The following is a 19,840-nucleotide window of genomic DNA, read 5'->3' as shown; positions in this document are numbered from 1 at the left end:
CAAAATATCGAAAAATAAAAGCACCAGACACGAAAACCTTACAAATAAAAAACATCAATTATTCATAAGTCACTCAGCATAACTCTTGCTAGGAATTCGACGCGTATGCTTTTTTATTTCTTATTTTAAAAGAAGTAAATAAACTGTCTTAATTGCACCCATTATATCCAACAACACTTTTTTTCACAATGGGCGTATGAATAGTATTGTTATCAAAAACCCGAAACAATTGTCGCTGTTTTTTATCGAAATAAAGCCACATGTTTTTAGTTCTTACTAAACACATTTTACATTTTATTACTTCTTACTAAACACATTTTACATTTTATTACTTCTTACTAAACACATTATTCATTTTTTTTACTTCTTATAAACACATTATACATTTTTTACTTCTTATAAACACATTATACATTTTTTACTTCTTATAAACACATTATACATTTTTTTTACTTCTTACTAAACACATTATACATTTTTTTTACTTCTTACTAAACACATCACACATTTTTTACTTCTTATAAACACATTATACATTTTTTTACTTCTTATAAACACATTATACATTTTTTAATTCTTATAAACACATTATACATTTTTTACTTCTTATAAACACATTATACATTTTTTACTTCTTACTAAACACATTATACATTTTATTAGTTCTTACTAAACGCATTATACATTTTTTTTACTTCATATAAGCACATTATAATTTTTTTTACTTCTTACTAAACAAATTATACATTTTTTTACTTCTTACTGAACACATTATACATATTATTAGTTCTTATTAAACACATCATATATTTTTTACTTCTTACTAAACATATTATAAATTGTATTTTCTCGTGTTACAATAGGTTAATTCTACTCTCATAAAATCTCCAAGTTTTTCTTTTTTATGCAGATTTTAAAACTTTAATAATCATAAAATAAAACTGAAAACACTTAGTACTCTCAGTCAAGAATCGATCCTTGAACAACTCGAATACAGATTACAAATGTGCTCAAAATGTTTAGTTCGAATTTTTTACTTAAAACTGCAGGCTTCGTTAATTGAAAACCATATATTAAATAGCTTAACCATAATGCTAGAACCCATGTTTAACATCAAATAACATTCTGTTAACCCATCGTCTCCACAAAACACGCTTTAGCAATTAACAAAGCCGATAGCCATTAGTCGCATGCTCTCGTGTAATGAATGAATGCGTGAATGTAGGATTGACATGAAAATCTTAGAGATAAACTGAAATGACCAAAAAAATGGGATGAAATGACTTAAATAAATAAATAAAAAGTAAATGACTTAGAATGACTTTAATGAACTTAGGATGAATTAAATGACCTTAAGAATGACTTGAATGCTTAAAAAATAACTGGAATCCTTCAAAAACAACTTAAATGATCTGGAGAATGCATTGAATGGCTTTTAGACTGACTGGTTGTAAAGTGGGTGATCATTTTACATTAAATTAATACAGAAAAGTGATCCCCCAATTTATATCACAATAAGTACATCATGTAGTAAGAAGAGATACTACACTTTGAACTTGGCCAAAAGGCCAAGAAAAGCTTAAAAAACTAAGACCAGCATCTATTAACAACATACCTTTGATCTTAACCAAAAAGGCCAAGCACAAAAGTGTTACGGACCGACCGACCGACCGACGGAGTGACTTATAGAGTCGCTTGCACGCGACTAAAAATAAAACCAAGAAAACAGGAAAAGAAATTCGACGATGAAAGAAAAGAGAAAAAAAAAATAGAATGTTACTTACGGCTAGGCTTAAAATTCTTTTGGTTTTCTTTCAAATTCCTCCCCGTTTGCCTTCTTCAGCGACTGCATGGTTTTGTGAAAAGCTTTTTCTTTATTTTTTCTTCATTTTTATCCTTCTTAGTAAAAAAAAGGTTGGGTCAATAATGCACCAAAAGAATCTTCTGTAACGTTGTCCGCGAACAAACACACGTTCTAAACAGTTTCAGTCCCAAAGGAGACAAAGACAAAGAATAGGAAACATCTCTAACTCGCTTGTTCTCTGTAGCAACAACATTTATTTCCTCATTGCTACAGCCGTCACCTACATGATCTAGAACATTCTCTACGTCTCTTACGAGATCTTAAACGTTATCACATCTCTCGTGACTTTTTATAGTCCCTTTTCCTCAGCGATGACGTCACTTCGCATACATTTACATACGCGCATCCACGCTATGTTACAGATATGACATTTTCAACTTAATTTCATAGATGTGCTGAGATATAAGAGAACAATTGCCGCTGTTGAAGGGATAAAAAAAACTGAGAACAATGCAATATTAAAATGTTATTTACCTCCAGCTTTATCTTTCGATGTGATATGAGATGTTTAACAAAAAATCATTTTTGATTCACAAGTAGTGGTAATGCACGAATCTCGGTAAACATGATTTTACTGCTTTTGTAAGCTACATAAGTAAAAAGTTTAAATCATCTGCTATGATTACAAATGTTTCATTTTAACTCATGGGTTGAGATAAGCAAAAGAAGCTGAAATAAGGCGAATGATATAAAATTATTAAGAGAAAAACTCTAATTTAAACGATTTCGACAGTTTGCAGTTGATTTCCAACTCAACATTCAACTTCAAAATGATGAGAAAAAAAATATTTATCGGCGACAGTTTTAAATGTGATATTAGTTTTTAACAGATCCGAAGACATATAAGTCTTCGGATCTGTTACAAACTAATATCACATTTAAAACTGTCGCCGATGAATATTTTTTCTGGCACTAAGACATCGTTTTTCCAATATACTACTTAATGATTCTTATTAATCGCCATCCTGTTTTACTTAAGTGGAATGAAAAGTTTCGTTTACACGCATGCGCAGTGTTTATTTTTTCTTTATCAGAGGTTTATGAAAAACATGGCGACAACGTATTAGTTTGGAAAGAAAATGGTTTAATATCAGGAATGTTTATCGACGACAGTTTTAAATGTGACATTCGTTTTCAACAGACCCTAAAACCTATAGAAGTCATCATTTTAAAAGTAAGTGGTGAGTTGGAAATAAACCGGAAATTGATAAAGTCATTAACGAATTGTGAAAGAATATCAAAGAATTCTTAATGCGCAAGAGAATTCAAAAGGTATCGAGGAAAGCGGAGTTTCCCCACATCCTATATATTATTTATAATATATTATTGATAATTAACGGTTCCCATATCGTTAATTATACACTAGGTGTGCATAGTATTTGATCGTCGCCCAGCATATGCGCTGCTTCCATTGTTGTGACGATTAATCGGTATCGGAGAAGTCGGAACTATTTGGAATATCGGAATCGGTAAATTTTGTGGATATTTTTCGATGCCAAAAGCGATTCTTTTATTTGTGTATTTTTTCTGATTTTGTTAAAAACAAATTCTTGCACTACTGGTAGTAATCAGAAAATGCTGTTTATTGATGTTAGACTATTACATAGTAAAACTAAAATCTACAGACAAGTGTATTTTTTACGCCTGAGAAAATATTTGCACATTTAACATGTAATTTAACGGTAATCGAGAAAAATAACATATCTATAGTTAAATATTATGAAATATTAAGAAAAGAATTCAAAACGAAAAAACTTAACTAAATATCATATGATATATTAAATGTTGTTACGTGGGTTTTAACAACTAAAATACGTACACTATTTACGTAGAAATTATATTTGAACAAAAAAGAAACACGATTCGATTGACAGTAAAACTAAACTTTATTCAATATTAAATAAAAAGAATTATGCATATAAAATTACGAATGTTTCAAGCAAAAGATAATCAAACGTTGCAAAACATGAAATACGAATTTAGGCAATACACAAGTATTAAACAATTAACTTAAAAATAAACGATCAATTAATTAAAACGGACAACAATAAATTTTTTTACCAAAACGAACAGCAATGTTTTTTAAGAAATCAACCAATTTTAATGAAATTTTCAGTATTTATTAAGTAACTAGCGGGGGTACCCGGCGTTTTAAAAAATGTTATGGTAGGTAAGTAGGAAGGATCAAACCCGGAGTCATGAGTAAAAGTAGGAAAATAAAGTGTGAAAAAAAAAAAAAAAAAAAAACATCTGCAACGTTAACATTTCGGCCACCAAGAAAAGTCGATTCCAGTTGTTTAGGGAAAAAAAAAAAAACGACTACGGTAGGTCGGCGCGAACGTGAAAATATAATGTGAATTGTCCAGCACGCTAACCACTACACCACAGATAACTTCACATGAAAGAACTACGAAGCCAAACCGGTGTTCTCTTCTCAACTGTTCCTTGTGAACGATCCCCAAACGGTGTTAAGTGGTGGCAGGGGGAGGAGGAATTTATTAGAGAGAAAATATTTTACCACTTCCATTGATCTTAACCGATTTTGGCCGTGACTTCTCAGCAGAAAAAGTATAGAAATCTAAGATTATCGAGGAATTTGAAAAATAATAAGCCTATAACACAGCTCAGATATTGTTCTGCCGTTTGTGCATATTATATTTGCATGAAATATCTTGATTTTTAATCCTATTAATGTCAAAATCAGACGGGAAAAAATGAGTTCATTTTATTTATATAGAAGATAGATAGAGAAGAAGAGAAGAGAAGATGATCACGGAATATAATGAATCCATTTTTCTTCGTTTTTTTAATCTTACTGGAAATCTATTATTTTGTGTAGACCTTTACTAAAGTTATAGTTTTTAAAAATCCGGCATGAATTTAATTTTACCTTTTTAATGGGAATAAAGCATAGTAGATTGCGACAATTAAACAAAAATAAATCCTGGAACATTACGAAAAAAATCCCCGAAGCATATGTTAATAATATCGTCATAACTCGAGGAAAAAATAATTTCATCGAACTAACGATATTATCATCGAATTAAGCTTTGATTTTTCAATATTCTTACTTAAAATTAATTGCAAAAAAATATTTCATATTATTAAGGTAATATTTTTAGCGTAAATTTGACATGTATTATTTCAATACTTTTCTTTCCCGCTTGAACATTTTTTACTGTAATTTTTTTAACACGTAAATGTGCATTTTTTCCTTTTAAATTTTAACTTCGGTCTGTTATCTTTTAAACACAATCAGAATTTAGACGTTAACCAAAAAATATAATTATGATAAGCCTCTTTAAAAAACATCGTGGTCCGTTATTTTTCAGTTATTTTTGCTTGTATCCATCGTTCCAATTTGCCTGTTTACTTTGGCAGCTCGACACAAGTTCTTTTTTTTACCGAGTAAAAGCTTTAGATTCCATTAAAACACATAAAACTTATCCAGGTAGGTAGAAGAGTAACTTATTTTGCTTTTGATTGCATTCATTTGCTATATATTTGAATTATTGACATTTTTTCTTCGTTTGCTGGCTTCTTTGCTAAATCCCTGAAAACGGTTTTGTCATTCGACTTTATCTGTTTCCCGTTATTTCTTGGAACACGTGACCAGATTCACAGGACCAAACTCTATGACGACAGCAGGTTATATGACTTTGGTGCTTAGTTCATCTTAATAATACAGAGGGCCGTGGCTATGCACAACTGTTCAATCTCTCCACGTATTACGGCTTTTCTATATAATGTCTTGTTCATGTTCAAATCAATTGAAAGAGATGCGTGTATGCGAACTTTTTCACGGAGTTGAATTAGGCATTTAAAACTTATTATTCTTTTTTTTTCTGATTTAGAACATAATCAGCATATATCAAAAGTATATAAGAAATACATGAATGGTAATCAAATATTATAGGCTCATTATGCAGTGCTGTTCCAGAAGACAAACGGATTTAAGCAATATCGTCCTACTGTAGATATTTTAACAGTCATATCTGAACACATATACCATGTACTAGATAAAACGAGTGAAGCCCAGGCTGTAGCTCTCGATATATCCAAGGCCTTTGATAAAGTATGGCATGAAGGGCTACTAATAAATATCAAATCATACGATATAACTGGACGAATACTAAATATAATTAGATCCTTCTTAGACAATAGGGCCATCAGATTATCATTGATGGACGTTCATCCAAGCAACATAACATTAATGTGGGAGTGCCTCAGGGGTCGATCTTTGGAACACTATTATTCCTCACATTCATCAATGACCTCCCCGATAATACTGAATCCGAAATGAGTATATATTCTGATGGTAGAACACTATAATATGCATGAGGGAAGAACTGATGTATGAAAATCAAAGACGATTGCTGAATCCTTAGAAAATGACCTCCAGACTGTAGTGGAATGGGTACGTAAATGGAAGGTAATATTTAATGCTAGTAAGACTAAGCAGCTCCTCTTTAACAATTACAAGACGCCTCCGATATCAATGACAAATAACTCCCTACCTGAAAATTCTTCCTTCAAACTCTTCAGCTTAATGTTCACGGGGAATATGAACTGGAACAAATATATTGAGGACATTGCGAAGGCTGCTGCGAGGAAGGCGAGCTCCCTCTATCATGCTAAAAAAATGCTCACACGTGAGAGTAATCTGTACCTTTACAAGGCCACCTATACATGGAGTCCTGTTGCCACATCTGGGCTGGTGCATCTACCACTAGCCCCTCCCTCTTGGATAGAGTCCATAAAAGGGTCTCCAATCTAATAGGTCCCATTTTGTCAACTAGGCTCCAACCCCTGTCCCATCGCCACAATGTTGCATCCTTGTGCCTGTTTTAGAAGTATTTTAATGGACTGTGCTCTTATGAACTATTTGCACTTTTGTCTCCTCGACGTACATGTCCCCAACAAACCTGCTTAGCAACAAAATAGCACCCCTTCACTGTTGAGGTCCGTAAATGTCAGAAAGTATTTTACACTAATAGCTTCTTCCCTAGAACGGCTAGACTTTGGAATTCCCTTCCTGCTACCTGCTTCTCAAACTGTACTGATATGCAGAAGTTCAAACGCAACGTAAACCAACATCTTAATCTTTTATAAGCATGGTCCCAATTAGTAGCCGCTTATGTCCAAGTGGCAATCTGCTTTGTTTGGGGCGAAGCTGAGTAAAAACAAAAAGAATTCGAGCGAAAGATATCCTGAGGCTGGATCAGTTTTTGCCGGATTTTTACTCTAAACATAAATAATCACAACTAGCGATTCCAGATTTACGATGACAAAGCTACTATTTTACATAAAACTAAAGACGGATCATAAAAAAAAACTATTAGCACGTGCGTCAAACGCTTTTTCTGTTTACCTGTAGAGAGGAATCATAGTCAAATAAAGAAGGAAATTATTCTTGTTAACATTCATTACAGAAGATGTACCTTGAAAAACGACAGCACACCATTATTATCTGTTTACGGCTCTAAAATGTACCATTTAACTCAACTATTTTTTTAAAATATATTTTTCACCATTGAAATACCTGAGTCATGTTGATAGTCTATCAAATTTGACCAGCTACATTTTGCGATACGGTGTAACAGAGCGCGAACACGCGAATGCAAATATCGAGCCATGTACGAAATGACGTCAGGATAAAGAAAAAGAAAAAAATACAAAAAGGAGTTGTTGTGGATGACGTCACGGTCGTAACAAGAAGTCACGTGTGGCTAGAGAATAAATAAATAAATGTTGTTACAAAAGAAGGAGTTGAGTTATTACTTACCTAGAGAGGGACTCTGCTAAAACGTGTTGTGGGTCCCATATGTAAACGTGGTAACGTTACAAAGATAATTCTGGATTCAGGAGCGAAGAATGACGCCAAAACAATCCTGTACAATTCTATATGGAATTAGCCAGAAACAACAGATGGAATTATGAAGAAAGACGCTAGAAAACGCTCTCATAAGGAAATAAAATTTAAAAAACATTTTTTTAAATCAGAATAGTACAGGATATTTTCTATCTGCAATGGCGTGTTGTTTTATCGTAAAAAAGTGGCGGTGTCTATATTACTTCAAGGGGATATTTTTAAAAATTCCATACGTGTTATTCAAAGGAAATCCAGGGTGTATTTATTACTGCGTATTACATTTATTGGATTACTAGCATAGGTACCCGGCGTTGCCCGGGTCGACATTTAGTTCCGTTTTAAACACAACTACTATACTAAGGATATGAATCATTTTCATCGTGGGTAATGTCGATACTCCCCCCCCCCATACACACATACACAACAATTTCAAAAATAAAAGAACAGATAAAAACATGTAAATTTAATCGGCCCCCCCCAAAAAAAAAGAAGTTCGTGCTACCTTCTCCGCCAGGTGAGTTTCTAACAATAGTAAAAATCATTTATTTATGCGCGTCTGAAATAGCTACCCTTAAAAATATGCGAAGGGAATGCAGTATTATATCGGAGCGCACTTACACATTTCCTTTACCTATCTCCTCCCTCTTTGCCGTCAATGGCGGTTCAACAGTCGACCGAAGTAAAAGATTCCTAGGGAAATATCCTTATCTCGAAAAAGTTCTTCCACCGGCAATGAACAGCCGTAAAAAAAATAAAATAAAGATATTAAGTTTTCTTGAACAAAAAAACTAAATTTTTTTCCTGTACTTTCATCTAACAATTTACGCTTTTCGTAAACATATAATATAGACAAAACCATTTAACAAATGACAGATTTATACAACTTCTCTGCAATAGATGGGAAATTGACGCCTGTTAAATTTAATCCATGGCCCCAAACAGATACACTGTTGATTTTGCTGGACCATGGAATGAGGTGTATCATCTAGTTTTGTAAAGTGGTCAGAAATCATAAAATGTAAAAACACTGACCGCTGTTAGAGTTGTTTGAATGGATTATTCGCGATACCGATTGTGCTGCGTCGGATAATGGAACACAGTTTATATCTAAAGAGTTCTAGAAATTGGGTTTTTTCAACATTTCCAACATCTTGTATTGCCTTCGAATAGTGTTATCATTGATTTCCGCCCATTTCTGTAAAACTTTTATAGAAAAAGCCAATCGGCCATCGGCCTTACACTGTATCAATACCAGAAGGCCATCAACTCCCCATATTTCCTCCTATAACACAGGACACGATAGGTAACATACAAATATCTGTACATGAGGTCGCCAAGCTAATCAAGAACCTTGATTCCAATAAAGCAACTGGCCCTGACGGCATCCCAATTATAGTTCAAAAAGCTTCTACCAGAACTTGCTCTCATACTTACGAAACTGTTTAAGCGTTGCCTTAAGGAGAAGTGCTTTCCGACTCACTGGAAAACCTCATCAGTATGCCCTGTATTTAAGAATTCAAGTGATAAGTCATCTCCCTCTCAGTACAGACCAATAAGTCTCCTGTGTGTTATGAGTAAGTTGCTGGAATCCATATTAAATAGAGAAATAGTAAACCACCTCAGCAGAAACAATCTTCTTAAATATAGTTTCCGTTCCGCAAGATCTACCGCAGATGTGCTAACGGTTATATCTCACAGGATTAGTGAATCTCTTGACAAAGGCTTCCTTTCTAGGGCAATTGCTCTTGACATATCAAAGGCCTTCGACAAGGTATGGTATAAGGGCCTATTTCACAAGATTTCCAGCTACAGTATAACTGGTAATGTTTTCTCAATCATTAAACCATTTCTCTCCGATAAGCTCATAAGAGTAGTGGCCGATGGACAAAAATAAGAGGCCTGCAGTATTAATGCTGGAGTCCCTCAAGGGTCAATCCTGGGCCCAACTCTCTTCCTGATCTACATCAATGATCTCCCTAAACACAGACTTAAATCATTCGTTGACATCTATGCTGATGACACTACCATCTACGGCAACACATCAAAGGCTGTAAATGACAAAGTTCTCTCTGATTCCCTCTCCTCTGATCTCGAGCGCGTGGTTCAGTGGGGGAAGACGTGGCTGGTTACCTTTAATGCATCTAAAACCAAACTCCTATCTTTATATCATCAACGCTCTGATCCCCATCTGGCATCAATTGAAATGGATGGCTCTCGTCTAGGAGAAGCCCCGTGTTTTGACACGCTTCTGGGTTTGTCCTTTACTCCTGATCTGAAATGGAACACGTACATCAAGTCTGTTGCCAAGGTCGCTGAAAAGATGGTGGGATCCTTCTACCGCTCCAGAAGATATCTCACTACTGATGCAATTCTCTATCTATATAAAAGCCAAGTACGTCCAAGGATGGAATACTGCTGCCATATCTGGACAGGAGCTGCTAAAAACAGCCTATCCTGCCTTGACAGAGTACAAAATCTTCGTGGCTTGGTGGGGGATACCCTTTTCTCTACCCTGCAACCTCTCTCCCCCAGAAGAGACGTTGCGAGCCTATCCTTATTTTATTGTTATTTCCATGGCAGGTGCTCGTCTGAACTCCAATCGCCAATCTTTCACGAAAAACACCCGTCTAGCTGAATCCACTGTGAAAAATTTCCCCCACTCTTTATCTGTGCCTTAATCAAAACGTGGATTCCATGAACAAAGCTTCTTTCTTAGAACTGCACGCCTGTGGAACTCTGTTCCGTCTGCCTGCTTCCCACCTGACTACAACTTGGATGTCTTTAAGTCCAACGTTAACAAATTCCTAATGAACCGCCCTCTTAAGTAAACACTTCATTAAATCTCCACACTAACGTACTGTACTTGTAATAACCCTTATCCCCGAGTGGCTTCCGGGCCTTGATAAGTGGTGACCACCATGTAAAAAAAAATACTAAACTGGACCTTTCGTTTTCGAGCTGTGTCAGTTCCACAACACCACGTTCGCTACAGATGTGGAAAACCTTCACTTGGGGCCTTCTCCGTGTATCAGGTATTACTGAGGAAACCAATGTCAGCGAAACAGAATCACTTGTTAAAATACGAAACCTTTTGATCCATACATATTGCATTTGCGATCATCCTTAAATGTTTGAATGATTGATTTTTTTAAATATAGATGAACAGAAGAGCAAATTATTAAAAAAATATATTTTATTCTTTTAACCGTCTTTATGTATATTAAAATTACATGTATCTCTTTTTTCCGTTTGAAGATTGAGCATGTCTGAAGGTTGGTGTAAAGTGTCCGTATTTCCTTTTTTTTTAACTAGTATCATGGAAAGGTTGTCCGACAATCGTTTGGGTTCATGCTCACCGTCCACAAACTTTGCCTTTGCTGATACTGATTACAAATTAAAATGAACACCACAGCATAAGACAAACAATAGATGGTTAGAAGTAGACCAACAAAATAGTGAACGTTTGTTGCCAGCGATGGGGTGAAAACTGTCACACATATTATGACAATGAAGATGAAGAAATATGTAATAGTGAATAGTTTCATTTTAAAAGTTGAGAAAATGTGTCGTCGACCTTTGCGACCAACAGTAAAAACAGCAAACGATTCCCTTTTGGCTTTCTTTGCGCATTCAACAGGGGTTTCGTCTTTTGATGAACTTGATAATCTTTTTTCTTCCCCGGACTGTATATTTTTAACAAGTTTCTTCAACTCCATCAGGACGACAGATGAATTATCTTTTATTTCAATAACGTGCTCATAGGGTGTGGCACGTCGTTCTTCTATGAGTCTCCTTGAATGCCCACCCAGCTCTGAATCTGACACTGTGGTGCCTTCAGGAGAAAGTACAGTTGGTATGTTATTGAATTCTACTTTTTTTTCCATTTCAACTTTGAAATTATTTTTTTATAATTTTACTAATATTTCAATGGACATGTTTTTTTCAACTCATAGTACAAGTGTGCATAGTTCGAAAATATCCAATGGAAAAGGGAATGTACGGATGAATTAAGGAAAAATAAATTAATGTAAGTTTCAAAGTAAAAATGTATAAACATATATCAGTATAAAACATGCTTTTTAGACATCGTTCAATTGGAGCAGGCAAAGAAAAAAGGATCCAACTATCCTGAGAAAGAAAACTGAATGTTGGTATCTGTTTTTAAATGAATTATAAAACGTTCATGTTTGCGAATTGCGATTAAACACGCTTATGCTTCTAGGTGTATGTGAAATGTGCTAAGACTATATCACATACATCGTTAGTATTCCATGGGATATATAGTCATTACGAAGAGACAATCAAGAATCACGCGCTATTCGTGAATCAGCTGCACCGTTGCTGATTACCGTTAAAACTAGTAAAAAAAAAAGGCATACGATCTTTTTATCTCTATTTCTTGCTCGATTTTTACTCCCTTTTCTTAAATTTATTTTTAATTGTAAAATTAGGCGCAAGCCAAAACGATTCTTTTACAACTAACACTCCCAAGATCTTTGAATTAAAATTTTTTTTTTTTTCTTTTTAAAGTTTTCCAACTCGATTTCTCGTCTATGGTCCTGCGTTTTTCTTTTTCGTTTTAATTCCTTTCCGTTTCCGGTTTATTACAGCTTTCGTTTGAACCGGTTACCATTAAAATAACTTCCGGCTTTTGAACGCCTCTCACAGAAGTCATTCATTATCGATCATATTCATTAGCCAAGTACACCACAACGTCAATGCTGATTGATAAAACCAAAGAAATAAACTGTCACTCCTAATTCTTCTCGTTATTATTAAAAGAAAATTGCACAGGTACGTTTAATAACTGATGTTTTCTTGATTCGATCATCACCAAACAATGAACACTCTAAGATTTCGTTGAGACGTGAGATCTACTTTAACAGAAACTTATTCTCTTACACAATATATGCTGAACCAAAAGTTAGAAAGAACTAATTAATTTGTATTTCGTTGTTACAGTAATAGTCAGGACGAAACATTTCAAGTGTTTTATCGTCTTATTGGCTGATATCCATCTGATTTAGAGTCTTTACAAATACTATCGAAAGATGTGGATTCAATGAGAAATTAACGAGGCTGTACCAGAACTGATTCGCGTATAAATTTGTACATGTGTTGAAATTCGCTTTTCGCGATTACGCAGAATAATATATTAGGGTAGACTTCCGAATGGTAATTCCGTGCTTTGGAGGATCGAATATTTCCCCTTTTTGCTTTTTAGTATGTCTGTTTTATGATCGAATTAATGAAAGAGTCCGTATATAATAATCACAGATCGGCTGCAGTTTTTTTAAATATTTTACGAAAAGACAAAATTATGTCAGCATTGTCCAATATGAATTCAATGGCTGACAAAGAAAACAGAAAGAAAGGAAACTCCTGATAACCTTACCAAAAAAGTTAACAAAACATATTCGACTCTGACGTTATTGTTTTAACGAAACGTCATAAATGATTAACGTCATTAACATGCCGGCAAGAAGGCGATCTTTATTGTAATACCTTCGGTCTCACTACCAGCACGCAAAAGGCTTAAGCTATTGTTTAGTTCCCACTGCAGAAAGATGTGACACAAGACCGGAAGGTGGGAGGGGAGTTAAGCCCTTAAACGAAGAGCACTCTGGTCTATTAAAAATTGTATGGGAACCCCGTCGGCATTCTCCGGTGGGAGTGCCTCAGGCAGTAGGTAATAAACTTACTCCGCCCGAAATAAGGGAGACAACGATCTGGAAGAGTGGACCTCCTAGAACTGCACAAAACTACATCCAACCATAGCTAGCCAACAGGGGAAAAAGACACTTTAATAAGCGTCTAGACTCTGTTGATTTTGCGTGGAAATGCTAAATGGTGATGGCATACATTAAAACATAGACGGGGATAATCGCGCATAATGGATGACTTTGCAGATATGACGTCATCTATCAAACTAAAAAGGAGGCGGTATGAAATCTTTTATGATGTTTTATTTATATGGCCAAATTTAGCCGCTCATTTATAAGGGGAACCGTTTAAATAGCTGGGGACTAGTATAATACTAAAACTTAGATCATTTTGCTGGCTTACTTGTTTGCAAATTGAATGTTTTATATAGCGATTAAACGAGGAGTGACGGGAGTATAAGAAACAGGGGGATTTTTAGTGATGGTAGGAATGTATTATAGCATAGGTGACGAGCGACATCGGAAAATATCAGATTGTGCAAACATTCAATGGCAAAGAGATTACTGATTGCTGAGCGATGACATCAACGGTACATTCCGCTCGAAGAGTTGGAGTCCTGGAAAATGACCTAAAATAGAAACAATTGACATCCAACAGTTAAGCCTGTGTTAGAATTGCGCAAAACACAAAAGAATAGGAGAATCGAATTCCGATTTATGAAATGTAAATATAAGAAAATAACAGAGAAAGAACAGAGAATAGAAAGCTAGAGGCTAGCGTGCATGACATTTCCACTGTCGCTCGCAAAAGCCAACACAACCTATCCATATAACCTCATCTCGCTCGTTATTTTGCAAGCCTTGTCACCAAATGACATTTATAGTAAATAAATCATTGTTTTTATAAACTCTGGCGTGAAGCGGTTGTTATTAGAAATATGTTTGTAAAATTTTAAAGTGAAACTCAAATTTTTATTTACACTCAACAAAGAGAGAAAGGTAACATTAGCTGCACAGGAGAAAAAAGAGTCAATAAAAAAGAAAAAGTGAGTAACAGAAGTAAGAACGAAAGGAGAGTTAAAAGAAAAGAAAAAGAGGAGCGTTTGGAACAGGGAAACAGTGTGCTTTTTGTTCGTATTTGTCTATGTTTAGAAATGTTTGACTGATATTTTCGAAAAATATAATATCCTATTAATAGAATGTTCTATATTTTATTACTGACTCGAAGATTACAAAACATTATAAAGCTGGTAGTTCTGGGCTGGGAGAAGGAGCACACAGTAATTCTCATGCATTACTAGGCAACACTAGGTGTCTATTCTAGTATAATACTAAAACTCTGCACATGGAATGTTTTAGATGGTGGGAGGAAGAGCGAATGTGACGCGATGTGGGAAGAAATGGAGGAGAGAGTAATGATTAGAAAAAGGGAATATGAGGAGCAAGAGTAGCAACAGAAATGTACAAAAAAGAAGTGAGAGGAGAACATAAATAAATAGCACAAAGAAAAAAGAGAAAAAAGACTATAGGGATGATGTAAACAAAAAATACATAAAAAAGAAAAGAACTTATTATCTATAATGCAATGAATATGGAATAATTACTTTGACGTACTCGTTAGATCACTGAAGTTAAGTGATGTTGAGTCTGGTCAATAATAAATGGGTGACCATTTTGGAATACCAGGCGCTGTATGTGGGAGGATATCGATCTCTCCATGAAAAAATTGTAAAATCTAACGTGGTCAGTTCCTCTCACCAGGATATTCATGCGACTGAAAACAACTCATGAATTAAATATTCCCTAGAAACTTCCTCCTTTGGAAAAAGCTGGTTCAACCTGCCTATGGTGAATAAGATTTCTTTTTTTTTTTAATACACAATGTACCAACGTTCATACATTCGTGTAATTCTGCCACTTGTTGATGTATTGAAACTAGACTGTGACTTTGTTGTCTAACTCTGGATGTAATTTGAAAATATTTATTTTACTTCTCGGTCGGCACTAAACGTATATACTTTCGTATAATGTACCAACGTTGACCGAATGAATCAGGGGTCATCGAGTTACGACTTATATTACTATATTCATTACAAAAATCTAAAATATGTTGTTTTTTTTTATTACCAACGACATAATTTGAAATTGTGTGAATGCTTATGTAGAAAGAACATCGTAGCTTCAGGGAATATCAATATTAACTACAGGAAAGTGAACAGTTCCAGCAAACTGAGAACTGTAAAGTAAATAAGTCTTACCGGGCCGTATAATTATCCAGTCATGAAGATATATTTAGCAAAAATTTCAGTATAATCTACTAATCCACATATATAATAAACAAGAAAACAGAATCCATTGCAAGATTCATTTTAGACTAATATTATTTTTAGACAAATCTCGTGGGTAAGATTTTGTTGGAGACTTTGTTTTTCGCGCCAAACTCAAAGCAAGCGAAACATTAGTTTCTGTAAAAATTTCACGACGAGTAAATATGTCGAATTGTATTGGATAATTAGTCCATTCAATTTGACGCTAAAAATACCCCAACCCCAAAACATTACAATATTTTATTTTTTTGCGATCTTATGTCAGGTTGGGTCTACTATATATCATACTAAAAGTTGGACAAAATTTGAGCATGGGAAAGTTGTAAATTTTGAGGTTCTATATTTTTGACTTACGAGTCATTTTCCATTATATTTAAAAGCACTAACTCCGCCAATTTCCATGATGAACCCATAAATCTTGCATTTTTACCCACGTTTTCAGGATCAATCTTTCACATGGAATGGTTGTCAGTGATGTGGATTCCCACTTTATACTATATCTATGGTTACACCTACCCCCCACCCCCATTCAGAACACTAACTCTGCCAATTTTCATGATAAACCAATGAATTTTGCATTTTGACTCATGTTTTCAGGGTCAATCTTTCACATAAAATGGTTGATTTTTGACCCCTCCTTTATTGTTGTACTCAACCTGGTTCACATACTGGCATATACTAATGCACTGTATGCATATATTTTCAGAGTAAAACATGAATTCAGCCAACGGAGAAACCTGTCCTTTGTGTGAACAAGATTTTAATGGTGAACCGACCCTGGTGATTCGGGGAAAAGGTGCTGAGGGCATTAATCAAAAGAGGCGTGAAAGTCCAGGTTGAAGCAGGAACTCGAGTTCACAAAATGTGTCAAGTAAACCACATCAACAAAAAAGACATTGCTATTACCTCCAGCAAGGGTGATTCTATGTGAAAAGGAGTGTTTGGGTTTCTCTGGGACCATATGACAGTAGAACACGTTGTTTATTCTGTGGAACTTTTACTATGAAAAAATACCTAAAACGAAAACGTGACGAAAGGGTTTTCTATATGAAGACAGATGCATTTGTTCAAACTATATTGGTCCATTGCAAAACCAGAAAGGATGAGTGGGCTACTACTGCTCAAAGCAGGATCAAATATTTTGGTGGGGATCTTCGCACAGCAGACTGTGTTTTCCACAAGTCATGTAGGGTCAACTTCCCTACAATGCGGAATATTCCAAGACAATTCACATCAGCTGAATCCACTAAATGGTGAAAAAGTGGAAGATCAAAGGATAGCGATCAGGATAAGACATTCGGGCGTGTTTGTGAATTCCTAGAGGAAAATGATGAAGAACAGCTAACGATATCAGACCTTGTCACTAAAATGGGAGAATACTTGCATGGTAGTAAATCCACGGCATACGGAAATCAGTATCTCAAAGAAAAGCTGCTCAGTTGATATGGGAACTGAATATTCTCGACTGACAGCCATAGTGGTGTCAAAAAACATTGTGACATTTAGGGGGAAAACCTGTGACATTCTTCCTGAATACTACAGTCACCTCGGGGGGACGATAAGGAAGCACAGAAACGAGAAATTCTCCAAACTGCAGCAAAATTCATCAAAGCTGATATCAAGACAACAGTTGTATCAAGGGAGGATATTTATCCAACAACTGAAGAACTAAAACTAGCAGCTGCATTAGATTCTATCCCAACATGTTTGTGGTTCTTGTTACAACATCTGTTTGTTGGGAAGGACACGTCTAGAAACGTTGCTAGCATCAGACAAGCAGTTGTTCAAGCAGTGCGCCCAAGAACTGTTATTGCGCCTCTACAGCTTGGTGTTGCAGTGAAAATGCACCACTTGTACAGATCACGATTCTTGATTGATAGTCTTTCAACCATGGGATTTGCTTCATCGTATCAAGAGGTAAAAAGGTTTGAATTGAATGCAGCATGTTCACTTGCTCCAGATGTGTTAGGCAGTGACATGGACATTCTTGGTCAGACCGTGTTGTTTGCAGGAGACAACGTGGATCATAACATTATAACATTGGATGGAAAGGGTACTTTCCATGGAATGGGAATAATTGCAGCCATTACACCCGGGAAGCAAGTCAGTCATAGTATATCATGATAAAAAATGTCCGACTTGAAACTTCTCGAAATGACGAAGATTAAAGATTATTGCTTTTCAAAGCATGTCAATCGTTGTTTAGAATTTATGTCGGTCTCATATACATCTGATATCTGTGATCGCAAAGTGGACATTTTTTGGGAAATGTCTTTTCACTTCCACAAAAGTACGCTCAGTTGGCAAGGCATGATGTACCTGCTGCATAAGGACTGCAAATATCCAGGAAAATCTTTGGCACAATTTCTTCCAATGATATACATGAACCCCATAGATAAAGCATGTATCCTTTCCACCGTAGATTATCTATAGTCTATCGTCAAAACACAATATGTCGACTATCATAACTTTTGATCAACCGCTATTTTGGAAGGCATCTGAAATCATGAACGCTGTTACAAATGATAGTCCAATTAGGGATGTGATACTGTTGCTTGGCACCTTCCATACCTTCATGAATGTATTGAGTGCCATTGGAATGTTCATGGATGGCACTGGACTCAAGGAGATTATGGAGATAGTATAGTGGATCAGTGTTTCACATGTCAGATTGTTGTCAAGATCATGGAAGATCATCCTGAGTTTTAGAACCAAGTGGAGGAACTTGAGCGATTGTATATTTTGATTGGGACTGGCGAGTGTGATTTAAATTCATTAATCGAATCAGATTGCATAAAAATAGTTCACAACACTTTAACTGAGAAAAAGGATGAACTGTCAAGGGCCTCCAAAACCAGCAAGCTATGGATTAATTATCAGCATATGTTAAGTATAGTTAGGGCACTTGTTTCAGCTGATAGGATGGGATCTTGGGAGATACATCTAAATGCTGTCTCAGCTTGCCTCCAAATATTTACGGCCACTGGCCATCTCAATTATTTGAAGTCGGCACGTCTGTATCTCTAGAAGATGTATGCATTGAAAGATGACAATCCTGTAGTGCATCAGAAGTTCCAATCTAGGTTTCATGTAATCCGATGCACCAGTCAATACTTGGCTGGTCTTGGCTCAGATCTTGTGATCGAACAGATATTAATGCGCTCACTTAAAAGCCAAGGCAGATTGATGTGAGGGAGTGGAATATCGGAGCACCAGAGAAATGTTTGGGTTATGTCATCTACTGTGTCATCTCTTTACAACCTTGCTGTGCAAAATCTTACTACAAAAACTTACATAACAAATGAAAAACCTAAGGAGTTGTCTGCCTCTCAGTTGAAAAGAGATGAGATAGACCTCAGAAAGGTGGCAGAAAAAATAAACAGTGTTAATCGTTTTCAACTTATGAATCATTACGAAATATCATCACAGGAATCAATATTAACAAAGACGTCAATGTGCATAAACTCTTCAAAATCGGAAGGGACATCGAAAAAAAAAAATGGACGGACAATGGGTGTTTTCCTTCTCTCACAAACGAAGTTTGAATGTAAAGACTCTAGCATCCAGCAAGAACGTGAAAGTGTCGGCAGATCGTAGCATTGACCCAACGCTCCTGTTTCAGAGGTTTCTTGTAGTTTCTCAGACGGGAAATCTACAACTAGATGATGTCATATCTTATGAACTGTGTTTATACCCGATGTCTTTGTTTGAGGGAAAAGGCCTCTTGCCAAACCGCAACAGAAACTATGTCAAAACAAAATCAGACAGTGGTGTGCAGCAAACTGTTCTAGTCACAGAGCACATCGTACTAGACAGATGATCTCTGCTTCATCGTCTGAAATGGAAGGAAGGTAGAACCTACAGTTCAATTGCAAACGATTATGCTTCATTCACTATCGAAAACTATGAAAGAGCAACTGTGATGTTTGATGACTATGATATTGGACCAAGTATAAAGGACTGTGCACATCAGATGCGAAGTCGAAAGTTGAATGTAAAGAAGGTGAACATTACCGAGGCGACAATATTTTCTGGGAAAAGGGAGGATTTCTTGTCAAATCGGGCAAAAAAGCAGGCACTTATCCAACTGATCATGGAACGAATGAAACAGAAA

This window comes from Euprymna scolopes, chromosome 13 (genome assembly GCF_053919585.1).
Source record: "Euprymna scolopes isolate OS-2025 chromosome 13, ASM5391958v1, whole genome shotgun sequence".
Taxonomy (NCBI): Eukaryota; Metazoa; Mollusca; class Cephalopoda; order Sepiida; family Sepiolidae; genus Euprymna; species Euprymna scolopes.
Note: the sequence above shows the minus strand (reverse complement) of the source record.